The sequence below is a fragment of the Microtus ochrogaster genome, chromosome 1 (assembly GCF_000317375.1).
Source record: "Microtus ochrogaster isolate Prairie Vole_2 chromosome 1, MicOch1.0, whole genome shotgun sequence".
Taxonomy (NCBI): Eukaryota; Metazoa; Chordata; class Mammalia; order Rodentia; family Cricetidae; genus Microtus; species Microtus ochrogaster.
Genome location: NC_022009.1, coordinates 17,306,473 through 17,332,142, shown reverse-complemented (window position 1 = coordinate 17,332,142; position 25,670 = coordinate 17,306,473). Strand labels below are relative to the sequence as shown.

At 40.0% G+C, this 25,670-nt stretch overlaps 1 protein-coding gene across 2 annotated transcripts in view; it reads right to left on the bottom strand.

Annotated features, from left to right (window-relative positions):
• Positions 1-25,670, bottom strand: part of Rad51b (RAD51 paralog B) — a 513,137-nt gene that overhangs the window by 283,407 nt on the left and 204,060 nt on the right. The gene's annotated exons all lie outside the window — the stretch shown is intronic.

The window sequence follows — 25,670 nt, the reverse complement described above, 5'->3', positions numbered from 1 at the left end:
AATAAAAGATGTAAAAAGGACAAGAGATACACCTTAAAGGTAGACAGTTTTGCCTACTACAAAAAAAAAAAAAAAAAAGGAAGATAGAGACGGAGGGACTGAAAGAAATCCTTCAGTTTAATGCCTATGATTCAGCGAACTGGTGGAAATATGGGTGTACACAGGTTTGGTAATCACTGGGAATGGTAACTTTTGATAACTACATATTTTTATTACTTAAGTATATTTTAACAACAACTGATTGCCTAAACAAGAGTATAGAGTGGGATTATATAACTCATGTATAATTATGTTCAAGTAAAATAAATGATTAAGTTAGCTGGGGTGGGAAGAGCCACTCACTGTGGGTAGCAGCATACTCTGAACTGGCATCCTGGGCTGTGTCAAAGAAGGATGTTAATTGAGCATATGCCCTCACGGCTCTCTTTCCCCTGACTAAGAATGCGATGCTACCAGCAGTTCCAAGCTACAGCCATTTTGAGTTCCCTGCCCTGACGGACTTGCAACCTCAAACCATAAGCCTCTTCTCCCTTAACATCAGGGTATTTCATCAAAGCAACAGGAAAAGGAGCTAGGACAACAACAAAGGAAGAAGGTAGGTAACCTGAGCTGGGCACTGAGGTTTTTGATAGAACATCAAAAACACAATCCATGAAAATAAATGACAGGTAGAATCTTAGTAAAATAAAAACACTTCTCAGGGCTATAGAGATGGCTCAACGGTTAAGAGCACCTGCTGCTCTTCCAGAGGACCTGAGTTTAATTCCCAGCACCAGTATCAGGTAGCTCACAACCACCTGTAACTCCAGATTTTTTGGAGGGAGGCTCCAACTCCTTTATCTGGCCTCCACCATTGTCCCCACATACATGGCATACACACACAATTAATAATACAATTAAAAACTAAAAGTGTTTAAAAATTAAATGTATCTCCTGTATAGAAAGATAATGTTAAGATGAAAAGCAGATAATCCAAAAATTGGAAGAAATTTTTTTTCAAAATGCATATATGATACTGGATTTTTATACAAAATATACTGAATATTAAAACTAAAAAAAATAAAGACAAAAGCTGGGGATATAACTCCATACTCCATAGTAAAGAATTTCCTTCTTTTCTTACCCCCTTCTTTCCCTTTCTTTATTCTTTCTTTCTCTTCTTTTTTATCTTTCTTTTTTTCTTCTTCCTTCCTTCCACCCCTTTCTTTTCTTTCTTTCCTTCCTTCCTTTCTTTTCTTCTTTCTTCTTTCTTTCTTCCTTTCTCTTTCTCTTTCTTTTCTTTCTTCTTTCTTTCTTTCTTTCTTTCTTTCTTTCTTTCTTTCTTTCTTTCTTTCTTTCTTTCTTTATGTTTTCTTATCATTTAAACGGCCCTGGGTTAATTGGTTCAATTCCTAGTCCTACTAGCAGAAATTTGTTTAATGATAAATAAGCATATGATACAAGATAACTGCAAATTAAAACAAAGAGAAACCACTAAGCATCTACCAGAACAGTTAAAATATAGGCAGTGGCATGGTCGAGTGCCGGTGTGGATATGGAGCAACACACTCTTGGTAAGAAGACAAAACTTCTCACAAAGCTAAACATAACATCCATCCCATAATCTAGTCATCCCACTCACAGGAAAAGAAAGCATTACTTCACTTACTAATTTATAGTCAAACAGTAAAAGTGATTTTAATTATAATATACGCCAAACTATCCATCAACAGAAGAATTAATAAGCATAGGTGATATGTATACATGGTGAAATAATACTTACCAATAAAATGAAATACTGATACAAATGGCATGAATAATTCAGACTAAAAAACTTAATCCACTTATGTAAAACTCTTAAAGATAAAATATAATTTAGAATAACAAAAATATGCCGGTTATTTACTTGAAGAAGAATGGTAGGCATTAACAGATGGGAAAGTGTTGTAGAAACTGTTGAGGATGATGAACATACTCATCTTCATTGTGATTATGGTCTAATGCACACACACACACACACACACACACACACACACGTTAAAACTTACCAGATTTTTCTAATTGGCCAGTAATGACTCAGTATTATTGAAAGATTCCCTTGAATTTCTTGGCTTAGTTCTATGTTCGATTTTTTATTCAAATATATTTTACTTAAAATATATTTGACTCAGTATTATTGAAAGATTCCCTTGAATTTCTTGGCTTAGTTCTATGTTCGATTTTTCAAATATATTTTACTTAAAATATACCACTTCCCCTTCTCCTTTTCCTCTCTCGAGTCCTTCTCATATACCCTCCTTCCAGTCTTTCCCAAGTACCCCCTCACTCTCAAATTTTCAGCCTCTTTTATTTGACTATTAATGTACGTATGGGTGTGTGAGCGGGTGCCCTCAAATTTTAAATAAAGCAGTTCCTGTGTCATAAGTCTCTCCATGATTGTCAGTTGTTTAAAACACAAAAAACTATTTCTTTATTCATCATTAAATTAAAAATACTTATTAAAAACCCATTATATGTAAACTGGGAGCCACTGGATGCTATAGTAGTGCTGTCAAATTATAAGGGAAAAATAATACTGATGATGATGAATTATAATAACGGGTGTCATTTTCTTTTCTAGAGTGTAAAAATGCTCAAGGAATGACTAAACAAGAAGGCCAAGTTTAGGATCATGAACAGCTCTTGACAAAAAGCCTTAAGACATGGGAAGATTAACTGGGCACGGTAGCACATGTTGTAATCTCAGCACCTGGAAGACAGATGCAGGAGGATTATAGCAAGTTTGAGACCGGTCTAGTATACATAATGAGCGCTAGGTTAGCCAGGGCTACATTGTGAGATGTTGTTTCAAAAAGAGAATGAAAAGAAGGAGGAAAAAAAAAAGAGGAAAAGGAGGGGGAGCAGGCAAGAGAAGAAAGAAGAAGGGAAGCTATACAGCCAGGTTTATAAGTCAGAATTTCAACAATACAGATGTCAAATAGAAGATCTTAATATTTACCTTCTTAATGATGTTTTCATTTTAAATTAGAATACATTAACTCTCAGTAGGAGGCAATGAGATTGGTATTCATAACACAGGTACTCAGGATATATCTTCTCAATGAAAATTACAGAAGCACATACTCTCATTTGATTGAATGATTTCTCATGAGTTTATAGATTTCAGTTGATTTTTCCTTAACATTCACCAACTTTGGATTTAGGGCCAGAAACCTCTGGCCGTTATGCCTCAAGCGGAGTAAGACTCCTGAAGAAATTCTTTGGCTACCACAACTATTTGAGTGTGGTTCTAAGTGGTAAGTCTTGGTGCTTACCAAATTCTCTGGTCTGGCCCCAAAACCGAATGAACTCAAAATATAGCCAAATACCACCTTCTACTTCCAGCCATATTTGATTATCCAATATCCCTCCAAAATCATATATCCTGTTTATATCCTGAAGGAGTCACCAGCTAGAGCTCTTAATGGACTATGGCATGAGGTACGAGCAGGCACAAGGAACATTCTCTGTGCACTACTCTGGCTGCATGTGCACTTTCCTCTAAGACTTCTATCTAAACCCTGAAGAGGTGACGGTTTCCCCTAAAACCACGGCAACGAGCTTCAGAATCCCTAGGCAGCTAAAGGTTCCACAAGGAAGATCAACTATATTACAAGTGATTGTGTTTTACTAAATTGAAGAAATAAGGTCTTAAACTGTAGACCAGGATGACTTTGAACCCAGGTTCAAGTGATCCTCCTGCCTCAGCCTCCTCGAGTTCTTGGAACCAGAAGTATGTACTATGCTTGCCTTAATTTCTATCTTAATTTCTATCTGAAAACTACACTAACCGAGCTCTCTATTATTTGGTCTAGTTTCTCACAGTTCTTTCCTCTACTTCAAGCTCAAGTCCATTCCAGGAAGCCAACTGTCCAGGTGATCTGAGACATCCTCACATGAAATTCCCTGGACTTTCTTTTTGTGTTTTTTGGGGCTGGAGAGATGGCTCAGAGGTTAAGAGCACTGGCTGCTCTTCCAGAGGTTCTGAGTTCAATTCCCAGCAACCACATGGTGGCTCACAACCATCTGTAATGAGATTTGGTGTCCTCTTCTGGTCTGCAGGCAGAATACTGTATATATAATAAATAAATAAATAAATCTTAAAAAAAAAAAACCTGTACTTTCTTTTTGTGTTTTTGGTCTTTGCTAATTTCATGGCTTTTGTTTTGTAACTCACCCTCCCTAACCAATGCTGTAAAGCTCAATAATTAAGTCTGCTTCCTTTTAAGAGAGATGTTTTGGACACCTTTTTGATACATTATAACATCTTGTACTCTGAACTAGTACAGATGATTTTACAGTGAAACTGGTCCTCACAGAGTTCTATATGTATCAGATAATACTAAATCTCCCAACTTCTGAAAAGTCTGAATGAAACATTTTCTAGGCTTAAAACATAATGTTTGGCTAAATAAAAAGCAGAGGATAAAACCACAGATACTTCAGATATCTTCTTTGGGTGAATTTAACTTGTACAAAAAATTCTGGACAAGATGCACTATGGCTAGATTGAAATGAAAGTCATAAAGAAGAGGAAATGCATACACAGTCATGCTATAAATCATTTCAGGAATTAATTTCCAGACAACTCACTCCTCTCATAGATTAACACTAAATTAGAAAACTGTTACTGAACAAAAGAGGCTCAAATTGCTCAATAATAAGATGGCTACTTCAAGTTATCATTTAAATGATCAGCAAGCATTCATAATCATTGGTTAAACAGGATACTGTAGCAGGTACACTATATAGGTTATGTCATATCATATTTACAATAATTCCAAAGCGTTAATGTTATTAATACTCCTAGAATACAGAGGAAGAAACAAAGTTCCCCAAGTAATCCTCACTTGCCCAAGTCACCCTGCCAGCATACCCAAGCCCAAATCTGACTGGTTCCAGGGCCTGTGTCCTTTCCCATAGGAATGGCTATGGAATAGTTGGAAGAACTATTATCAGTGCTTTGGGAAAGTCCTGACACATTAGACTGGGTGGTAGAGCAGGGAAACCTTTGATGGTGGAAATGAAGCTTGTGAGCCTAGGCTCCGGCAAGCATGTGATCGCAATGACTTCTATTTCTTGGCTTTCTTTTTCTCATCCATGAAATAAGGAATTCAGATAGCTAACATCTAAGAGCCCTTCCAGGTCTTAATAGTTCACCATACTATAATTCTATGCATTATACACGATGTAAAAATATGGAACTGGAGAAAGATAAATAAGAGAAAGTTTATCTGATTACAAGACACAATATAGCCAAACCAACTAGACAGGCAGAAATGAAAGAAGAGAGGCTTTGCGGGGTCATATCACCAATATTATTAAGGAGACATTACATAACATATACCAAGTAAACAAAACCTGTAACTAAAGGTTTGCCAACTACACTGGTCTGTTTCAATTTAACATCTAGCAATATTTCATCTACTTAAGTAAAACACAAAATACAGACAGACATGAGAAAACATCAGACAAACCCAAGTACAAACACACTTTGAGTTTGTTTTTTGCTGAATGAGATCCTGAAACTGTGTGGAGTTCCCCTTAGAAACAAGTGTGGGTCGGAGTTGGCAGAGAGATGCAGAGCTTAGCAGCTCATGGAGGTTCCAGAAAGAGTTGCAGAGAACAAGCCATTGTTTCTGCAGAAGCGCCACTCCTCCACAAAAGACAATGCTTGGAGACAGAAGACAATGACTGTGTGGGGCTTTTGTTTGGTTTTCCTTTCTGCACTGAGCCAGCAGACAAAGACCAAGCAGAGTAGAACAATTTAAAACTTTCATAACACACAGCTTCTCTTTCTATCCAGCCAAGATTCTTCAGTCACATTTCCTGATTCTTCCTGAGTTTTCTTAAACAATGAGAAAGTGTGTCTTTTCTTAGCGGCCATCACTAAGCCAATAGGAGGTGGATGGAGACGGAAGAACATCACAGGGCAGAAGTAAAAGGCCACCACAACAGTTGGGGCTGGACAGACAAGTGGCCTGGAGCATGCAATCACATCTCTAAGCTTATGAGGCTGGTGGCTCTGTCTCCGTCTTACTGGCCTTAAAAGTCTCTCAATAGATAAATATGTTTTGTGTGAGAGAAGAAAAGATGATGAACAGTCTGGCAAAAGAAAATAAGACAAACCAAATCTTCCACAGGATGTTCACAGACCCAATTGCCAAAGAATGTGCAGGGGGGCGGGGACTCCCCAAGAGGGAGGGAGAGGGGAAAAAATTAAAGCCATCAGTGCTAACATTTGCCAAGAAGCAGCAAGAGCACTGCTGGAACTGTTTAGAAACCAGGTAGAAATGACTGCAGTTTCGGGGTCCACACACCCGACCAACGCCCTGTCACCATCCCCATCAGCCTGTGCCACCCCTGAAGACTGGAGCTGCTCTCTGAAGGCCCCAGAAGGCAGCAGCCAGGACACAGTGACAGCTGGAAGGAAGGGAGTTAGGCAATGGCTTGGCATAAACAGAAGTGTAGCCAAAAGGCACAAGTATGAAGGGAGAGAGACAACTTTCCTGTGCGGTCTGGGCATGTGGTGTGGGAAGCTCAAAATAAGAGCTAGCCCAAGTGTTGGGCCTTGGCGGCCTGAAGGACTTGGCAGGCTTGTCCTTTCTCATGGCAGACTGGCCAGGAAATGAGGCTTTCAGTGTCTGCTTCAATGTTTCTCTCACTGTCACCGTTTTCATGTTCAATCCCTGGACCATTTTGCGTTTTCTTCTTCGGGGATTAGCACATCAGTGTGGTCAGAACTTACTCGGGGCTACGCTGTGTATCGTTTCCTCGCACACCATATCTGTCAACCACGGACTTGGAGAACGCGAGCTCACGACATAGCATAGAGCAAACAGGAGATGTTTCCTCCGTCAGAGACATTAGAGAGCATTCGATCCTACCTCACCTTACAGATGGGTAAATCAACGCTAGTTAGGAAGGATGGGGACTTGCTAACACCACACTAATACTTAAGAGCAGCAAAGGAGGGACAAGCACCCAGCACCCCCAGCCCAGCCCATAGGGAACCAGGGACCTGTCCACAAACATCAGCTCTCTCCAAGGCTTAGTTTCAGGCCAGAGAATCTACTCCCATCCACCTTGTTAACATTGATTTTATAAAAATGATGCCCTCTCTCACTCTCTGTGTTCTGAGCCAGAATGCATTTCTCAGCGAGTTATTATTATTCAAAAGGCTTGCTATCTTCTCCAGAAGAGAGCAACAAACAAACCCAAAGACCTATATAATTTAACAACACTAAAAAGCAATGAACCTAAAACCAAACAAAATGCTTGTCACTAAAAGGTGCCATGATAAAACTTAAGATTTTGAGTTTCATTTATCATATGTAATTGTCAACACATGGAGATAAAGTTGATATTCAAAGAAGCTATGGCCTCAGCTTTCCCTGTCACATTGATTTAAAAAGCAGCAAGTTAATTTTAAGCTTGGAGACATCTTTCAAATTAAGTGAGTGTCTTAGTGACAAAATCCCATGACCAAAGCAACTTGGGGAAGAAAGGGTTAATTGGTCTTCCATAGCACTGTTCATCATCAAAGGAAGTCAGGACAGGAACTCAAACAGGTCAGGAACGTGGAGGCAGGAGCTGATGCAGAGGCCATGGAGAGGTGCTGCTTCCTGGCTTGTTTCCCATGGCTTATTCAGTCTACTTTCTTGTAGAACCCAGGACCACCTGCCCAGGGATGACCCCATCCACAATAGGCTGTGCCCTCCCCCATCAGCTACTAATTTAAAAAAGGCCCCACAGGCCTGCCTACTGTCCAGTCTTATGGAGGCATTTTCTTAATTGAGGTTCCCTCCTCCAGTTGACGTTAGCTTGTGTCAAGTTGACATATATCTATCTAGCAAGTAGGTATTAAAAATAGAATTTCTAAAAAGAACAACAATAACAAAACAGAATTTCTAAATTATGGAACAATTTGAAAAATCAGAGGATGGGCTGGGAAGATGGCTCAGTGGATAAAGTAAGTATGACTGAAGTGTGGGTCTCTAGCACATAAAAGCCAACTGGACTCTCTGAACATGGCGAACAATGAAGGCTGATGAGAAGCCAAGGACAATGGCACGGGGTTTTGATCCTACGTAATGTGCTGGCTTTGTGGGAGCCTAGCCAGTTTGGATGTTCACCTTCCAAGATATGGACGGAGGGGGGAGGACCTAAGACTTACCACAGGGCAGGGCACCCTGATTGCTCTTTGGACTGGAGAGGGAGGGGGAGAGGAGTGCGGGGAGGGGGGGAGGAGTGGGAGAAGGGTGGGAGGAGGGGGAGGGAAATGGGAGGCTGGGAGGAGGCGGAAACTTTTTTTTCTTTCTTCCTTTTCTCAATAAAACAAAAAAAAAAAAGCCAAGCAGGGGTAGCTGCCCCTGTAATCCCAGCAATCAGGAGGCAGAGACAGGGGATCCCTGGAATAAGATGGCTAGCAAGACTAGTCAAATCAGTGACCTCTGGTTCAGAGAGAGACATTATCTCAGTAAATAAACTGGAGAGAAACAGAGAAAAGGCATGTGATATCAACTTCTGGACTCTATTGGCACACATGTGTATGCATACCTTCACACATGTACACCCCACACGTGTGACTATATATACACATACACTTGCAAAATTAGAATACAAAATGAAATTTGTCTTCTTTCCTTGGTCTGATTTCTTTTAAAGTATTTTTTGGACCCACAGAATTTGTATTATATGACATTGAAAAATAACACTTTAGTAGAGTAGTTAAATTTCTCAAGTTTTCCTTCTTCCTATATATTTAAACCTAAATGTTCTTTAATAGTCTTATCATGTACTATAGCAGTGTATTCTTGCCCAGTTTTTAGCCAGTCATATGTGTATGTATGTGTGTATAAGTACACATAAGTATACATAGAGATGGGGAACTATAACCAACATGTAAGGATTACTACTGTCATTGGTTTCTGGCACCCAAAGAGCATCTTGGAAAGTATCCCCTGCAGAGAAGGAAGAGCAGCTATATTTACATCTGGGGAAACAGAATAAAGTTTCTCTTCTGACATAAAGGCATGTGAAATTAGCCAAGGAAAACCGAAACGTGAGTGGGCCAAGGCAGATTAGCAGGCTCAGTAATAGAGGGTGATGAGACATACTGGGTGGCCTGTGGATTGGCCTGGCTTCCCTGGTCCAGGAAGGAAAACTGAAGGTGACAGCTGAAATGAAGGGCAGAATGAGGCAGGTTAAAACAAACCGTCCCGGACTGAGAGTGTCTCAGTGAAACAGCACATCTCAGTGTAAAGCAAGACAAACGGTTCTCCAAAGCTCACTAACAGTAACTAAGTGCCAGGGGTGGTGGGAGACTCTCTCTCAAAACACATAAGGTAGAGAGTGATCAAGAGAAATATTCAGTGCCATCCTCTGGTTTCCACATTCACATGCACATGTATGCAAATGCACATACATGAACACGCACGTGTGCACACGCACACACACATACCAACCATTCAAGAACATAGCAATGTGAATAAATGTAATACCCAAACATCAGAGAACATGGAAACTTTGCAACTACCACAGAAGCTTAGCCTACCCATATTCATGTGGGAACATGAGCCATACACAAGTCACTGAGGTAGACACATGGCGAGTAGCTGGTCTTTCTTATCATGGAATTTATTTTATCTGCAAATCCCTTTCTGGGGAGAAATAAAAGTCTAGAGCCACAGCCTTAAGCATTTTGAACATTACTAGAGCCCTGCAGAGACTTTATTCCTAAAGACTACGTTTATTACATAAGAAACCATAACTGATGACTTTTAAGGCATTTATTTTGTTAAAATTATGAAATCATAATAGAAAAGAAGCCCATAACGCCTTAATACAGACATGTTTTCTATTAAGAAAAAGCTATTTTCTAAAACAAGGTTTAGTAGAAGAGTAAAATCATTTACATTCTTACAAATCTGTTGAGGGTCTAGCCTCAGATGACACCTGTCTTCTAAGATCAGCCTAGGCATTGGGGTGAATACAGCAGGAAGAGAGTAAGATGGGAAGGGTAGATGATGTCTTCTGATGCGGGTGAGCATTGCATGGCCTCACTGAGAGCATCTCAGTGGCCCTCAGGGTCCCAAGGTCACATGTTAAAAACCATGATCCCCTAGCTGTAGAAGTGAATGTTCAAAACTGGGCAAATTTGATTGTGGATTTAGACTTATTTAGACTTACTTATAGATTTATTTAAGGAGTAAAGTCCATGACTTCATCTTGCAATTCTAAAATTGGAGTTACCTTCTTGTAAATAGAGAAGTTGAACTGTGTGGATGGCCTGGTCTCTAGCACTCAAACGGCTTGGGATAGATGGGGTTTAGCATGATGAGGAGGGTGACCGTACGCCTTATTTTTGCTTCAGAAGTCTCAGGGTGTTTTTAAAACAGGGCATCTATTAAAAGAGCTCCTTCATTCTCAAAAACGATCCTAATTTGGTGATACAGTTTACGGTCACCTCAAAGATGCCCTTTAAAAGCCATGCAAGAATTCTGCCTCTTCCCACCTAAGGATGGTCAGAAGGAAGCCACACCGGCTTTTGTCTGAATAATGATATTTCACCAAGGCTGGGAGAAAACGATCTCAAATCTCGTAGTTTCCGTGTCTTTTGCCATTCTGAACTGTTCTCTACTGCAGCCCTTGCTGCTGCTTTCTTGCTCTATACCTAGTTAAGAGTTTGAATGATGGAATGTCACTTTGCTCGCATGTCTCAAATTGGTTGAAATGTAACCAGTAAATTAAGGCTACCAATTAACAGACTGAGTTAACCACCAGTCTAACAAAACATTAGGCAAAACCCCACACACCAGTTCACCTCACCACCAGAAGTTGAGGCAATACAGAAAGACAAGGGGCTTCTTTGAAGCAAGATCAAGTCTGCCAAGGCCTCACCCCGGGAGCATGGCAGGGGGCATGAAGAGGACTGGAGAAGAAGTGCTGTAGAATCTGATCAGTGAACCTTCAAACTGACGTGAATTTGGCTTTGTGTCCCTGTGTGCCAAAGAAACCTTAGCAGTTATCCAGGGCTTTTAGTAAGGAGAGCAAAATTATAAGAACGTTTTTATGAGTTGTGGCTGGCAAGCTTTAGCCTGTTAAAAGTCTTTAAAAACCAATGCCTTGGTGGAGGTAACATTTAGTGTTTACCGTAGCTCTGGTTGTTAGGGGTTACTGCTAAGGTCCTGGTTTTCCATGACATCAGCAGCATTCCAAGGGAAGTGTGTGTCAGTGACTTTCAGTAATGACTCCTTTTTCCAAGTGTTCGAAGCCCCTGCCAAGGCTGCCCTACACCTGCACAGCAGCTGAACTGGAGGAAAAGGAAAAGCAGACAGATTAAGTGGGATTTTTGTCTGGATTCCTTAATGAGACTAAAGGCTTTTCTTCCTCCTGGGTTTGGTTTTTGTAATAAATCGATGCCAGCCCTTTTCGGGGTGACATAGCTCCTCTTTAACTTTTCAGACACTCATCTCATTGTCTGTCCTGACCTTTCACTGCCATATTCTGGAAGGAACTTTGGAGAATTTGTCTTCTGCAGAAAAGGTTTAAGGCTTAATGATATGATCAACAGAGCAGGCTGGACCGCTGGGAGTGTTTTCCGAGGGCGGCATCTGCTGTGTCTCAAGTTTGCAGAAAACAGAAGCAACAAAGAGACCTTGCTGTGCGGTTGTTCTAAGATATGCCTGGCTTTCAGCATCCAAACCGGATGAGTTCTCTCAAGGCAGCAGTAGAACTTCCAAGGCCTAGCCTCACCAAAGTCAGGAGTGTGATTAACCTGATTGCCAGGCACCTGGGGCCCGGGGTAGGGGGAGGTCGCTGCAGCAGTGCTGACTGTGCACTTCGACAAGACCTTACTTCCAAAAGCCTTGAAGCACGCTATCAAATCATCAGTAGTCATGACAACCATTTGAGGAAAGAGGTGGCAAATATTATCTCAGGTGGGAGAGCTGGTGTGTGGGGGAGAAGAATGCATTCTCTGCTAAGAACCAGGCCTCGGGAGAGCGCACAGAGTGCAGCCATCACACAGAGAGCCCACCATTTTAGGGAGCCTGTCTCAGCTCTGCCTACACTACACCAACCCGCTGCTTCAGACCAATCAGAGGGCTGTAAAAATGAGCGTTTTGTTCATAACAAAAAGCTTTAATGTAGTAAAGGAAAACAGAATCAAATATGTGGAATCACACAAAGCGCTGTTCTCTTAAGGGCTTTCATGAAAACAATGAATTTTTCCATTCGGTATCTACTTCTGTGAATGACATCTGGTAGAAGGTTCAAGCTGTCTACACCTCAGTTTCCTCAGCTATAAAAACTGAAATCATTTAGAATATTTGAAATTTTAATGATTTGTGTTTTGAATTGTATAGAGATTTTTTAATTTTCTAATTTTTATTTTATGTGTATGAGTGCTTTGCCTATACGCATGTCTGTGTACCAAATGAATAATTGGTGCCTACAGAGGCTAGAATAAAGTGTCAGATCCTCTGGAATCGGAGTTACAGATGGTTGGGTGGAAATGGAACCCAGGTACTCTAGAAAAGCAGCCAGTGTTCTTAACCACTGAGTCACCTCTCTAGGAAAAATCTAGGAAATAAAGATTTTTATGGGAAAAACTCTACAGTGGCTTTAAAAAAAAAAAGCTTCATTTGCAGTATATTACATGGTTCTAGAGGCTGTGTTTATAGTCATGAGTATGTGTGTTCTCAGAAAATGAGGAACAATTTCTGGGCTCTAAGATGCTTCTGAAATACACCCCCTATAATCATATAACATCACTATGTTCATCCTGCAGAAACAAGGGAAAATTTTAACATGGCAGAGGCAGTGTTCAGTAGTTGTAGATGAACTAATAATGAAGGCTACTCTGACAGTTTATCTTTGATTTCATGGAAAGGTACGAAATAGATTGGCTATGCATAATTTTTGGCTTCATTTACTGGATTAAACTATAAAACTTTATATGAAGTCCACATAAAGAGTTTTTCTGGTTTTGGTTGCTGGATTTTTGGGGGATGGCTTGCTGCTTTTGTTGTTTGGGGGATTGTTTGTGTTTGCTTCTGTTTGGTTTTAAAGAAAAACATCACTATCTACAGCTTAGGCTGACACTGAACTTTTGTCACTTCTACAGTCTAAGACGCAAGTATTGCAGGCACAAGTAATCATGCCTGCCTTAGTTCCGAGCCTCAATTTCCAGGATAATTTTTTTTTTTTTTTGAGGCAAGGTCTTGCTCAGATTGACCTTGAACTTGAGATCCTCCTGCTTCAGATGTGCTATGATTACAAATGTGAGCTTTGAACAATTTTAAAAAGTGTTTTATTATTTTAGTTTATTAACAAGATACTGAACCAATTAGAAACATATATTTGATTGCATGTTCTTGAACACAGGGTTAACAAAGTTATGTCTAAAACTAAATTCTACAAATTATTTTTGTAAATTGGGAGGCAAGAGGGAAAAAGAGGAGGAAAGAAAGGGAGAGAGAAAAGAAGGAAAAGAAAGAGGCTTGCAAATCTAAAATATTTAAATCTCAAAAAAAAGAGAAGTGGAGGGGGTCTTTTCTTCTCGAAGATAAAAGATTTAATGAGGTACTCCTAAACCCCTCGGCAAAACTCCTTGGGTAATTGCCCTGTTTTTAAGCCACACTAATTTTGCTAGGAGCAGTTGCTGTTAAAAGCTGTTAAAGCACACACAAAGCAATGTAAGAAAACAGCAAAATATGCTTCTGATTTTGTTATGCTACCAACCTATACTTACCCAGAAATTTTAACTGCCAGCCATCTTTTATCTAAGGCAGACTTCATCCTTCACCACTCATCCTTTGCCACATAAAGCAACAACGTCATTTGGAGTGGAAAACTGTGGGAAGAAAAACCTGAGCTCTGGAAAAAAATGGTCAATGGGAATCTGCCTCCAGCTCTGCAGATTTTCAAGCTTGCCCTTGCCTCTCGGGTCTAGAAGCTAGACTTTGGTGCCCAGAATATGGCTGGATGAGGGAGGCAGTCTCAAATCACACCCCGAGGGCTAGGAACAGAACACATAGTCTATAGTCTTCCAAAGAGGATTGAAGGCTGGCGCTATAGAGGCTCCCTTCTCATTGGCTCTTGGTGATGTCATGACCATGTCTCCAGGGCCCAGGAAATTCTCCGTGACTAATGGAGCCCTCACTTGTGAATACACAGTCCATCTCAGAGGAGCAGCAACAGTCTGTCAGGGCAACACAGAAGACCCAGTTAGAGAATGCCAGTCAGCCATGCACAGTGGGGCCCAGAAGTACTGAAGTATGCTGTTGGTTTACCTTCTCAGAAAACCTTCATCGACTATCTGGACACCAGCGGCCTGTACCTACTGCAGAACAGGAACTCTTAAACAGAAAAGCAATCATTCCAACAGGATAGGCATTCGTCCAGGTTTCTAATGCATTAAATAAAGCAAGCTTTGTAATTTTAATTTTTCTGTAAAGGACCTGATATTAACAATTTTAGGCTCTGTATGCCACATAATCTTTATTGAAGCTAATCATTTCTGTCAATAAGGTGCAGAGGCAGCTGAGTTTATGGCTTACAAAGACCACTATCAGACTGGCTTTGGCCCATGAGTGGGAATTTGCTGATCTGTGTATTTATTAAATATTAACCCACCTTTTCCCTGCCACATACGTGGACCTCACATAAAGGTAGTTCTGGGAAATGATATAAAAGAGTTTCCCACAATATACCTTTTGTGACATTCTTCTAGGATACACTGCTTCTCTGTTGGCTTTGAGAATATAGGCGCTAGAGACAAACTGGATTTAAATGCTGTCTCTGCGATCACTGAGGATAAGGCCTTACTTAAGTCTTCTATTCCTCTAAGAGCTGGCTTCCTCATCTACGAAATAAGACTCCAAACTGCCTGCTCAGAGGAGTTAGGATGAAAGCTCACGGAGATAACATTTGACCAGGCTCAGCATACTGCCCAGGACCCTTCAGCACTCCACAGTAACATGCTTTAATGTCAAGGTTTTTACAAGTGATCACAATTACCACCCTTGACTGCAGTTGCTCAGAGAAAAGCAGCACAGACACTATAAATGCTGGTACACTGAGCACTTCTTTCCAAGCCCATTAATTCCTATCAATGCCATCATTACATTAATAGTCACACACAAATTCCACATTGAACACAAGTGAACTGTCCCTATAGTTAAACAACCAAGCTGTGTACTGTCTGTTGTCATCATGAGCAACATTATGATGAATGCCCCCAAACGTACGCCTTTGAACACTGAGTCAATTTTATACTAGGGGCAAAGATGTAAATCTGAATATTTTAGAGACTTGTCTGTTGTTCTGCCAGTTGGCACTCCCGTGCTTGTTTCTATTTCTACCGCTCCTGTGGGGATCCAGTTCTTATCATTCTGGACAATCCTATACCAACTTTATTTTAAAATTGGGGGGAAAATGAAAACCTGAACTTGCTGAATGATTTGCACAATTTTAATAAAAATGTTAAATGTTTTCTTTGGCCTACAAGTTTATGAGATATTTAATAATTATTTTGATTAATGACAGATCTTTCCAGAGCTGTATGATTCATAAATATTATGATGATAATCCTACTTTACAGCGAGAAAGCTGGAGGCCAGAAACCCACTATAGATAGCTAAAGTTCTCCAGACAAAGCAAATGATATATGGGAATACAAACGAGAAATAAACTTTGCTCTGTGTTGGGCTGTGCAGGGTTCGCCAGAACATCTCAAGCAAAGCTAAGCTTTGCACAGCAGAGGAAATCAGTGACTTCTCATGAACGCATCTGACTTTTCCTTCATTTAGCAAATAGCAAACATTTGAGCATATTATTTATTTATTTATTTATTTATTTATTTATTTATTTATTTATGTTGATGTAAAAATAAATATGCCTAAATATCGTCTACCTGGAGAAAAACCCCAAATTGCCTGAGCTCTTTAAGGAAAGCCATGGGTTTGGACAACTGTGACAGATCACTTCACTCACTCAGTCTTTGTTTGCTTCTTAATATTCGCCACAATCTGGAAGTGCATTACTCATTTGCTTTTAATACTTTCCAGTGCCACAGGGATCTTGTCCTGTTTGCCATCTTTTCAATACTTGGAACACTACCTAACTCACATAAACAACCTGTAATTCGCCAATGGCTGACTAAACCCAGGCACCATCTGTGTACTATCGTAGCTGTATGATTCCCAAGGCTGGTGGGCTTTGGAGTGGCTAGCCTGAGATACAGATGAGAACGCTGAGGCACTGTGGGATCTGGTGCAGCTAGCAAAGCCCACTTCATAGAAATGATTAGCACTGAAATGAAACAACTGAGCTGAAGTATTGCCAACCCTGTACCTTCATAATGTAATAAGATGCCAAATGTCCTTATGCCTTACGCCATTTAGAGACAGAGTTTTATGTAATACAAACTAGCAACTGAACTTTATTTTTTATTACTCTATAATGAAATAATTCCAATGGCTGGAGAGATGGCTCAGTGGTTAAGAGCCCTGGCTGCTCTTGCAGAGGACCCAGTTTTGTTTCCCAGCATTTATATGGTAGTTCACAACTGTCTAAAACTCAATACAATGCCCTATTTTGGCTTCCACATACACATGGTTCACAAACAAACACACATGCAAAACACTCTCACACATGCAAATAAATTAAAAGTGCTTTTTTCTAAAAATAAAAGTCTAAATTCACCAATATACTGTTTAAAAAGTCTTTAAGAAGCCTCCAGTACACAGCGTCTTCCTTTTAAATCTCAGCTAAAGTACACTTGCACAGACATAAGCATCTTAGTTTCTCCTTCTTCTTACTTTTTAAACTATCACTTTCCTCTTGATATTGGAAATGAAGGAAGAAAAGATATTTTAGAATTAAGATTTCAGTCACAAAACTTTCCACTCAATGGAGGAAACAAGAAATCTCAATGACCAGAATTAGATCAGTCCCTTCACCTTATAATTAAGAAAAATGAGGTTCACAAAAATAAAGTGATTGATGAATAAAATAGCCAACAGAGATGTCCACATCCTCATGTCCAAGGAGGAGAGACAGGGAGAAAGGGACAAAAGTATGTTATGGATTTTGAGTGGAAGATCATGTTGGGTCAACCAGATAGACCCAATGTTGCTGTAGATCTCATAAGAGGGAGGAAGGGGATGGGGCTATGCTTGGAATCCTAGTACTCAGAAGTAAAGCAGGAGAATTTCCACGAATGAGGCCAGTCTGGGATGTGGAGAAAGACTCTGTCTAAAGCAGGGGGAAGGGTGCGATGGGTTAAGAACAGAAAGGAGCTGTAACAATGGAGCTAGAGACTGTAGTGATAAGCTCTAGAAATGCAGAGCCATAAGCTAAGAAATGCAGGCAGACTCTAGAAAGAGGCAGATGAGTATATGAACTCTTCCCTCCAGTTTCCAACACAAATGCGGCCCTGACAACACTTTGCCTTTAAGCTTCACACTACCAGAATTTCCGTAGAATAAATTCATGTTGCTTTGTACTATTAAATCTATGGTAATGTGTGCCAGGTACCAATAAGAAACCAGCGTAGACTTAGTCGCATTGCAATGATGATGTAAGAGTACACATTTTCTGACTCTGGGTCTAATTTTGTTTCTATCAAAATTTTTTATCACTTTGTTTTACTATACTGCCACTCAATGCCTTTATTGTATTACAAGGGGAAATGCCTGACTAACCACAATTTGGGACTATTGGGTATGTCAAAAGCAAAGTCTGGAACTAGAGGGACTAGATTTGGACGCCGCTCAGGCTCTTATTAACTGTGTTACTTTAACTATGCTCCTAGCTCTGGAGTACCTCAGTTCTATCATCTACAAAATGGGACAAATAACATCTATCTCACACACATTTATCATAATTTGATTAATATTTACAAAACCCACAAATATACCTTTGCTAAAATAATGTAAAAACCGTAGCAAATCCACTGTGGCTTGCCATACAAAATCCTGCTTACAATGAAACAAAACAGTAAAGGCAAAAACAAAATTGCTATCTAATAAGATAACAATTAGATAACTATTGTTAATTATTGAGATAACAATTTAACTCTAAACTAAACCTCCATTAGGAATGCCGACTTTTTTTTTTTTTAATAGTCTCACTGCATAACTCAGGTTGACCTTAAACATACTGTGTAGTTCAGGCTGGCTTCGAACTCAGAGTCATCCCCTTTGTCAGGCTCCTGACTGCTGAGATTACAGGCATGTGGAACCACACTCAACTTCAGAATGTTGATTCAAAACTAATTTTGACTTTTAGCTAATAGTTTAGAACTTATTGTAGAATCTTTTCTAGTGTTTGGGCAAATCATAATAAAACCAGACTATAAACAAGGCAGCGAGTTCATGGAAAAATAATCTAATCTATAGAACTAAAATAGAATCAAGTTTTCATAAATTATATGGGCTTAGCATTTGAAACAAAAATGTAAACCATGAAAGAGGGATTTGTCTATCAGACTCATTCAAGTGGCTGGGCTTCTCGTTATGTAATAAAGGGAATGATGGGCTTTGGGGTCTCATATTTAGAATTTTCCATCACTCTGAGGTAACTTAAGGCTTTGCAAAAATATTTCCCCAGCTGGAAATAGTAATTAATATGACAGTTTCCTCCTTATAATATATTCTCACGTACACGCCTGTAAGAGTGACTTGCTTGGATTGGTTTTCATTTTCACAGAATGTAGCCACTCCTAAAGCATTTAAATCAGTCACTCGCAATTTAAGACATGCTGCATTTTGAAAAAGCAATAAATATCCTGTGATAGGTGGGAAATGAGGATACTTAATTGAATCAGTGAATCACTGACAGACGCCACAGGCCGATGTAGAAGAAGATACAAAATGATAAGCTCGTGGGCACAGAGCCCACATCTGTTCTATTCACCATCATAATCCAATGTGTGCCATTCCAACACAGTGGAAGATGTTCGGTATTTTTAGAACAAATCAGCAGGCTCCCTTCAGAAGAGCCTAAAAGCAAAGCATATATAAACAAAGCTGCACTTCTTTAGCGTGAGGTGTCTGTCTGTTTACATAAATCAGTGGGACAAGCAAAACTACAGGTCCATTTAGTGTATAAAGACTTGCTTCCTTAATGGAACTGAATTTTCCCTTTTTTCTTAAATAAAACACCACAAAGAGAAGAACATGTGTCTCAACAGAGTGAGATACACAGAATTCCACTGCATTTGAGTAATATAAACAGAATGACTTTACTTATCTCCAGTTTAACTACATCTGCACTGATAATGTAACATCCAGGCTAAAGAAGAAGGTGGAAATTTAAAATTATTTAGCTCAATCATAAATGTGCAAAATCTATTCTTCACTAATTAAACTAGGCATCTTCATCAAAAGTTAAAACTTACTAAGTTGGCAGTGCACAGCTGTAATCCAGCACTCAGGAGACTAAGGCACAGAAATCACAAGTTCAAGGATGGTAACAGTTTTTAACAAGGGTTTTGGCTCTGTGAACAACCATATTCAAGGGCAAAAAGACAGAATACACCCAGAAAAACTATTTGCAAAGCACATATCCAGCCGAAGACTTACATCTAGACTATAAAGGGAACTCTCAAAAATCAACTTTAGAAACAACCCAATCAGAAAAGAAGCAGATATTTTTTCCCAAAGGGACATTCAGATGACATTAGGCACATGAGAAGATGTTCAACATTAAGTCATTAAGATGTTCAACATTAAGTCATTAAGAACATGTAAGTTAAAATCAAATTGAGATATCCCTACATCCCTATTAAAATGGCTAACATTAAAATTATTGTTAACACCAAATGCTAGAAAGGATGAGAAGATGGACCATTTGTGCTCAGACATTGCTGGTGGGGATATAAAATGGGACAGTCCTCTATAAGATAGTCTAACAGTTCCTTTATAACTAAGAACAGACTTCCTCTACATGCCCACATTGCACTCTTAGCAAACAAATGAAAATATAACATAATATATGCATATCAATATTCTTAAGTTTTATTCATAAGAGCCCCAAACTGGAAACCATCCAAATATATATATATATATATATATATATATATATATATGAATGGTTAAGAAAGCTATGGTATGTTGGAATAAGAAACATTAGCAATAAGAAACAAAGGACAAACCTTAAGTGAAAAAAGACATCTCAAAAGGATCCATATTGCATGGTTACATTTACAGACTATTTGTGAAGCAACACAGTTTAAGAGATGAGAAATGGATTCGTGGATACAAGATTTTAGGGATAGTAGTTGAGGTAAGAGTGGCTGCAAAAGCTTAGTACACAAGAGTCTCTAAGTGATATTACTGGCACTTTGGCAGTGGTGACAGTTAAATACAACTACATGTGCTATTAAGATGTCTCCTGGTTGTATTGCTTTATGAGATTTGTGCAGGACAGTGACACTATGGGAGTCAGGGTGGAAGTGCATGGGGCCCTCTGTACACTTCTACATTTCTGTACTTTTTTAAAGGTAAAAAGTTTAAAATGTAATTTTATCAATTCTTTGAGAAGTTCATACATGCAGACAATGTATTTTGAACATATTCAGCCCCACTCCTTCCCTTAAGTCCTTCAAAATCAACCTATGCCTGTCCCCTTTTCATAACCCGGAGTCCATTTCATGATATGCCTGGGTGTGAGGCCATCCACCAGAACAGTCAGGGACCATGTTTTTCAAGAAAACTGACTCTCCCTCCTCCAGCAGCCGTTGTCTGTCCATAGCTTCTCCTCTAGAGAAGCCCCTCCCCACTTTGTGCTAGAACGCTAACTGGCTTGATCTCACGCAGACCTTTTGCAGGCCACTACAGCTGCTCTACGTCTGTGTGTGCAGTGGCCCTGTTGTGTCCAGAAGGCACTGTTTTGCTGGGTCCCCCCCCCCCAGTCTTTGGTTCTTATGATCTTTCTGGACCTTCTTCCACAGTGTTACCTGACGTCTGGAGGAAGAAGGCATGGCACAGAGGTCCCATTTCAGGCCAATGTTCATTGACACTTAATCTTTACACTTCGATGCGTTGTGAGTTTCTGCACTAGCTTCTCTCCACGGAGTAAAGACAATTCTCTGATGAGGATGGAAAGCTGCACTAATCTATGCATAAAGGGGTGTATCAGAAAGCAGTCTGATACTATGTCAGTTTAGCAAACTAACCATAGCACTTTGTCTCTGGGGCCTATGAGCTCACCAGCCATGGTTCTTGACTAGCTTCACAGTACCAGACACACATTTCTTCCTGTTGCAAAGGCCTTAAATCCAGCCAGAAATTGTTAGTTGCCCCCATAATAATCATGGCACTATTGTACCTATGGGCATATCTTGCCTTGCCAGTCATTTTTATAACTCACAAATTTCAGAGCTTGGTAAGACTGTTGTCAACTTTTCTCTTCCAGGAGTCTACAGAGCACCTTCATATCCTATGAAAGCTAGCCCATAGGGAGGAAGCTTCTTGGTGAATACCAGCTTTACTTCTCCATGTCCTGTGGCCAAAGTGTGGCTGTGTCCAACAACAGGGTCTCACCATCAAATGCTGTGGACAACCAAGAGAAATGGCAACTGTCTATATATTTTGGAGGTCTCTGGGATACTCCTGAATAAAAACTCACAAAAAGCAATGTGATACCCAAGCATTCCCCCAGGCCCCAGGTCTCCTATAGGCACTAAAACTATAACCAAGGTTCCTGAAGCTGCACCTTGACTGATTTGCTCAGAGCTGAACACCAGGGTCAAGTTAAACCAGTCTTAAGGCTTTTCTCACTAAATATGACTGTGTTTCTCTGTAGTGTGGTGAGAGGGGAAACTCAGGCACTCTGAATGGTCTATATGATATACAGAAAACCAAGACTACTGTGCAAGGAAACTAAGACAATTCTTAGAGGAGCAGAGTTGAAAAAAAGGAGAAATAAGGCCTGCTGCTTCTGAGTCTCTGCCTCCAGTTGTTTGTGGCCGAGTGGATGCCTGTCCTTCCACAGTCTGACTGTCTAATCCTTTCTAATAAGTACTTAATAGTATCTTTTCTGTTTGAACAAACTTAAGGCCAACAACCTAGATGCCCTTCAGTGGAAGAATGGATGAAGAAAGTATCGAATATATACATATTAGAGTATTACTCAGCAGTAAAAAACAAGGACTTCTTGAATTTTGCATACAAATGGACGGAAATAGAAAAGACTATCCTGAGTGAGGTAAGCCAGACCCAAAAAGAGGAACATGGGATGTACTCACTCATATTTGGTTTCTAGCCATAAATAAAGGACATTAAGCCTATTATTCGTGATCCTAGAGAAGCTAAATAAGAAGGTGAACCCAAAGAAAAACATATAGGCATCCTCCTGAATATTAACCTTCATTAGGCGATGAAAGGAGACAGAGACCCACAATGGAGCACTGGACAGAAATCTCAAGGTCCAAATCAGGAGCAGATTGAGAGAGAGCACAAGCAAGCAACTCAGGACCACGAGGGGTGCACCCACACACTGAGACAATGGGGATGTTCTATCGGGAACTCACCAAGGCCAGCTGGCCCGGGTCTGAAAAAGTATGGGATAAAACCGGACTCACTGAACATAGCAGACAATGAGGACTACTGAGAACTCAAGAACAATGGCAGTGGGTTTTGATCCTACTGCATGTACTGGCTTTGTGGGAGCCTAGGCAGTTTGGATGCTCGCCTTACTAGACCTGGATGGAGGTGGGTGGTCCTTGGACTTCCCACAGGGCAGGGAACCCTGATTGCTCTTTGGGCTGATGAGGGAGGGGGAATTGACCGGGGGAGGGGGAGGGAAATGGGAGGCGGTGGAGGGGAGGAGGCAGAAATCTTTAATAAATAATTTAAAAAAAACTTAAGGCCATGTTTCTACCACATGCAATCAAAAAAGAATAACCTGTGATAGAAGGGAAGTCCATAATGTTACAGTGCAGCCCTAATTGCTAGAATGCTCTTCCATGATAAAACCCAGCAAGCCAGCCTGGACCTACTGTCCCACAACTTCTTTACCCATCATTCCTATATACTAGAGGTCCATTAATGGGAATCTATAGCCTATTAAATACAGTCTGCTGACACTGTAGTCACAGTGCCCTGCCTATCACCAACTGGAAAACAGATATTGTCTTTCTACAGCTGAAGAATTAACAGACAAAGGTACTCATGTTTTGTTTCAGAAAAGAAAAAAAATAGGCTAAAAAAAATAACTGAGCATGTGGCACTCCGGTACTGAAGTTAACTCAGGAATCTAATCAGGTGTGCCACTGTTTAGGCTAATCAATTAGTTTAGACAGCCGAGAGTTCTTTCTTATACCCCCTAAGGTTTTTCCCTTTCTTTTTTAGGCTAAGAACTCTTTGTTGAAAACAATTTCATGTGACTTGATTTCTAATCTGAAATCTCATTGGTTTTCATCCAACTATATATAAAACCCATTCTACACACATAGCAGCATAGAAAAAAAAATGGTTGAACCTTCACAGAGATAGGAAGAACAAAGCTCATCTTTGATCTAGCCATGTGTTTCTATTAATGAGCTCTAAGGTCCGTGGCATGTGTCACGATGGCAGACATTTACTTTACAGCCAACTAAATATTTTAGTCTTGTTCATACCAACTTTTTTAAAAGCCGAATGCTGCCCTACATTACATAGCTTACATTTTAGAACAGAGCTTACATCTTACCAATTCAGCCCGTAAGTCTCAGCTAAGGTCTCCAAAGGTTGACAGTTTTATTCTCTGATAGTGCGAGACACAACTACCATTTACCAGTGTTCTCTAAAGGAATCCTGCGTTTGGATGTCTGTACCACATATAAGAGTCAACTAAGTAAACTTATGTAGCATACTCCTTGATCCACTAATATTAGAATAAGTAAAGCGAGAAAATTCCAAGTGGCTAAAGAACTGATACAGTAAATAAAAAATCATACACACTTCAGGCACTTAGACCAGGTGTTTAAAAATGGCAGATCATTTACTTCAGTGATCCTCAACCTTCCAAAGTCTGTGTGACCATTTAATACAGTTCCTTATGCTGCAGTGACCCCCAGCCATAAAATTATTTCATTGCTACTTCATAACTAATTTTGCTACTGTTATGAGTTGTAATGTGAATATGTGATATCTGATATGTGACCCCTAAAAGGATTGCGACCCACAAGTTGAGAACCTCTGATTTACTCTATCTGAATTACTGTCTACTATTGAGCAGATCAAGAATTTTCACATTTAATTACTTTATTTTCAGGATATTATTTCTGTTCAAGAATTTCATATTGCTTAGAGATCTCAAAACCAAAGAATCAAATCTCACACAGAGAAAGTTTCAAGAGAGTGATTAAAAAAAAATTACTAGACACTATGTTTGAATTTCTGAGAAATTCCCCCTTTTAATTTTGATCTTGGTTTTAATTTGCTATATTAGAAGAACAAGAATGATGGTAAAGCCATAAAGAGATGATGCCTAAGAGGGTGGATAAGCTTCTGGACTAGCTCCCAACACTGCATTTCATCTTAGTGAGTTTATCTTTATCCAGGATGGAAAAAAAAAAAGTCTTAAAACCCAATCTTGTCAACACAACAAGAGGAGACCCACTTCAAATACATTCACAGCAGCAGATGAACACAGTAACAATTCCAATTCATTAATCTCCTGGAAGAAGTTCAATTGCTTTATAGAAGCAGGGACTCTTGAGACAGTCAGACAAGCATACATCTTCCTTTGACAGGCGTCCTCTGTGGACGGCCTAGCAAGCTGAGGGAGCAGGTAGTAGTCCCCAGGACTTCACTTTTACCGTTGCTTGGAATGACTACTGACAATAATAGGAAGGTACTCAGATGAGAACTGCTGGCCAACACCCTGATTTCAGGCTGGACAGAGAACTCTGCCAATGCTGCCCCAGACTCCTGACCCCTGGCACTGCACGCTGTGAATGAGTTCTGACTTAACCTGCTCAGCTGGTGACTACACCACAGCAGAAATGGACACCTATCAACTAAACCAGCTGCTTTACTTCCCAACCTGTCCTTCAACTTCTCATTGTATAGATTTTTTTCAATTAAAATCATGACTAAAACTAAAATAAAAAAGTTCATATTAACTCATACAAAATGTTCAGTTATTTGTTTAAAAGCCATTTTTCTAGTCCAAGTCATAGTTCATCAACTAGACTCCATATCACATGGGAAATTTTAAGATTTATTTTAATTTTGAAATATGGGTGTATACATTTATCTGTGCGGGGAGGAATATGTGCATGTAGGCGCCTGAGGAGGCCAGAAGACATCTGATGTCCGGAAACTGGAGTTACAGGTGGTGAACCACCCAATATGGGTGCCAGAAATCGAACTCAGGTCCTCTGCAAGTACAGCATGGCTCTTAGCGGCTGAGCCATCTCTCCAGTCTCTTCACAAAGGAACTTTCCAAAGGTGCAAATACTTGGGCAAATACTGAGAGCAAAGCCTCCAGCTCTGTGTTCAGCAACCCCTCGCACTGATTCTCAGGCACACTGCATGGAAGCTGGTGCAGTACATGCTGGGAGGAACCAGGTGGCCTGTGCTGCTGGAGCCAAGTACGAGCTCTCCTGACCCGCTGTTTACTTTCCAGTCAGCTCTGTCCGTTTGGGATCATAC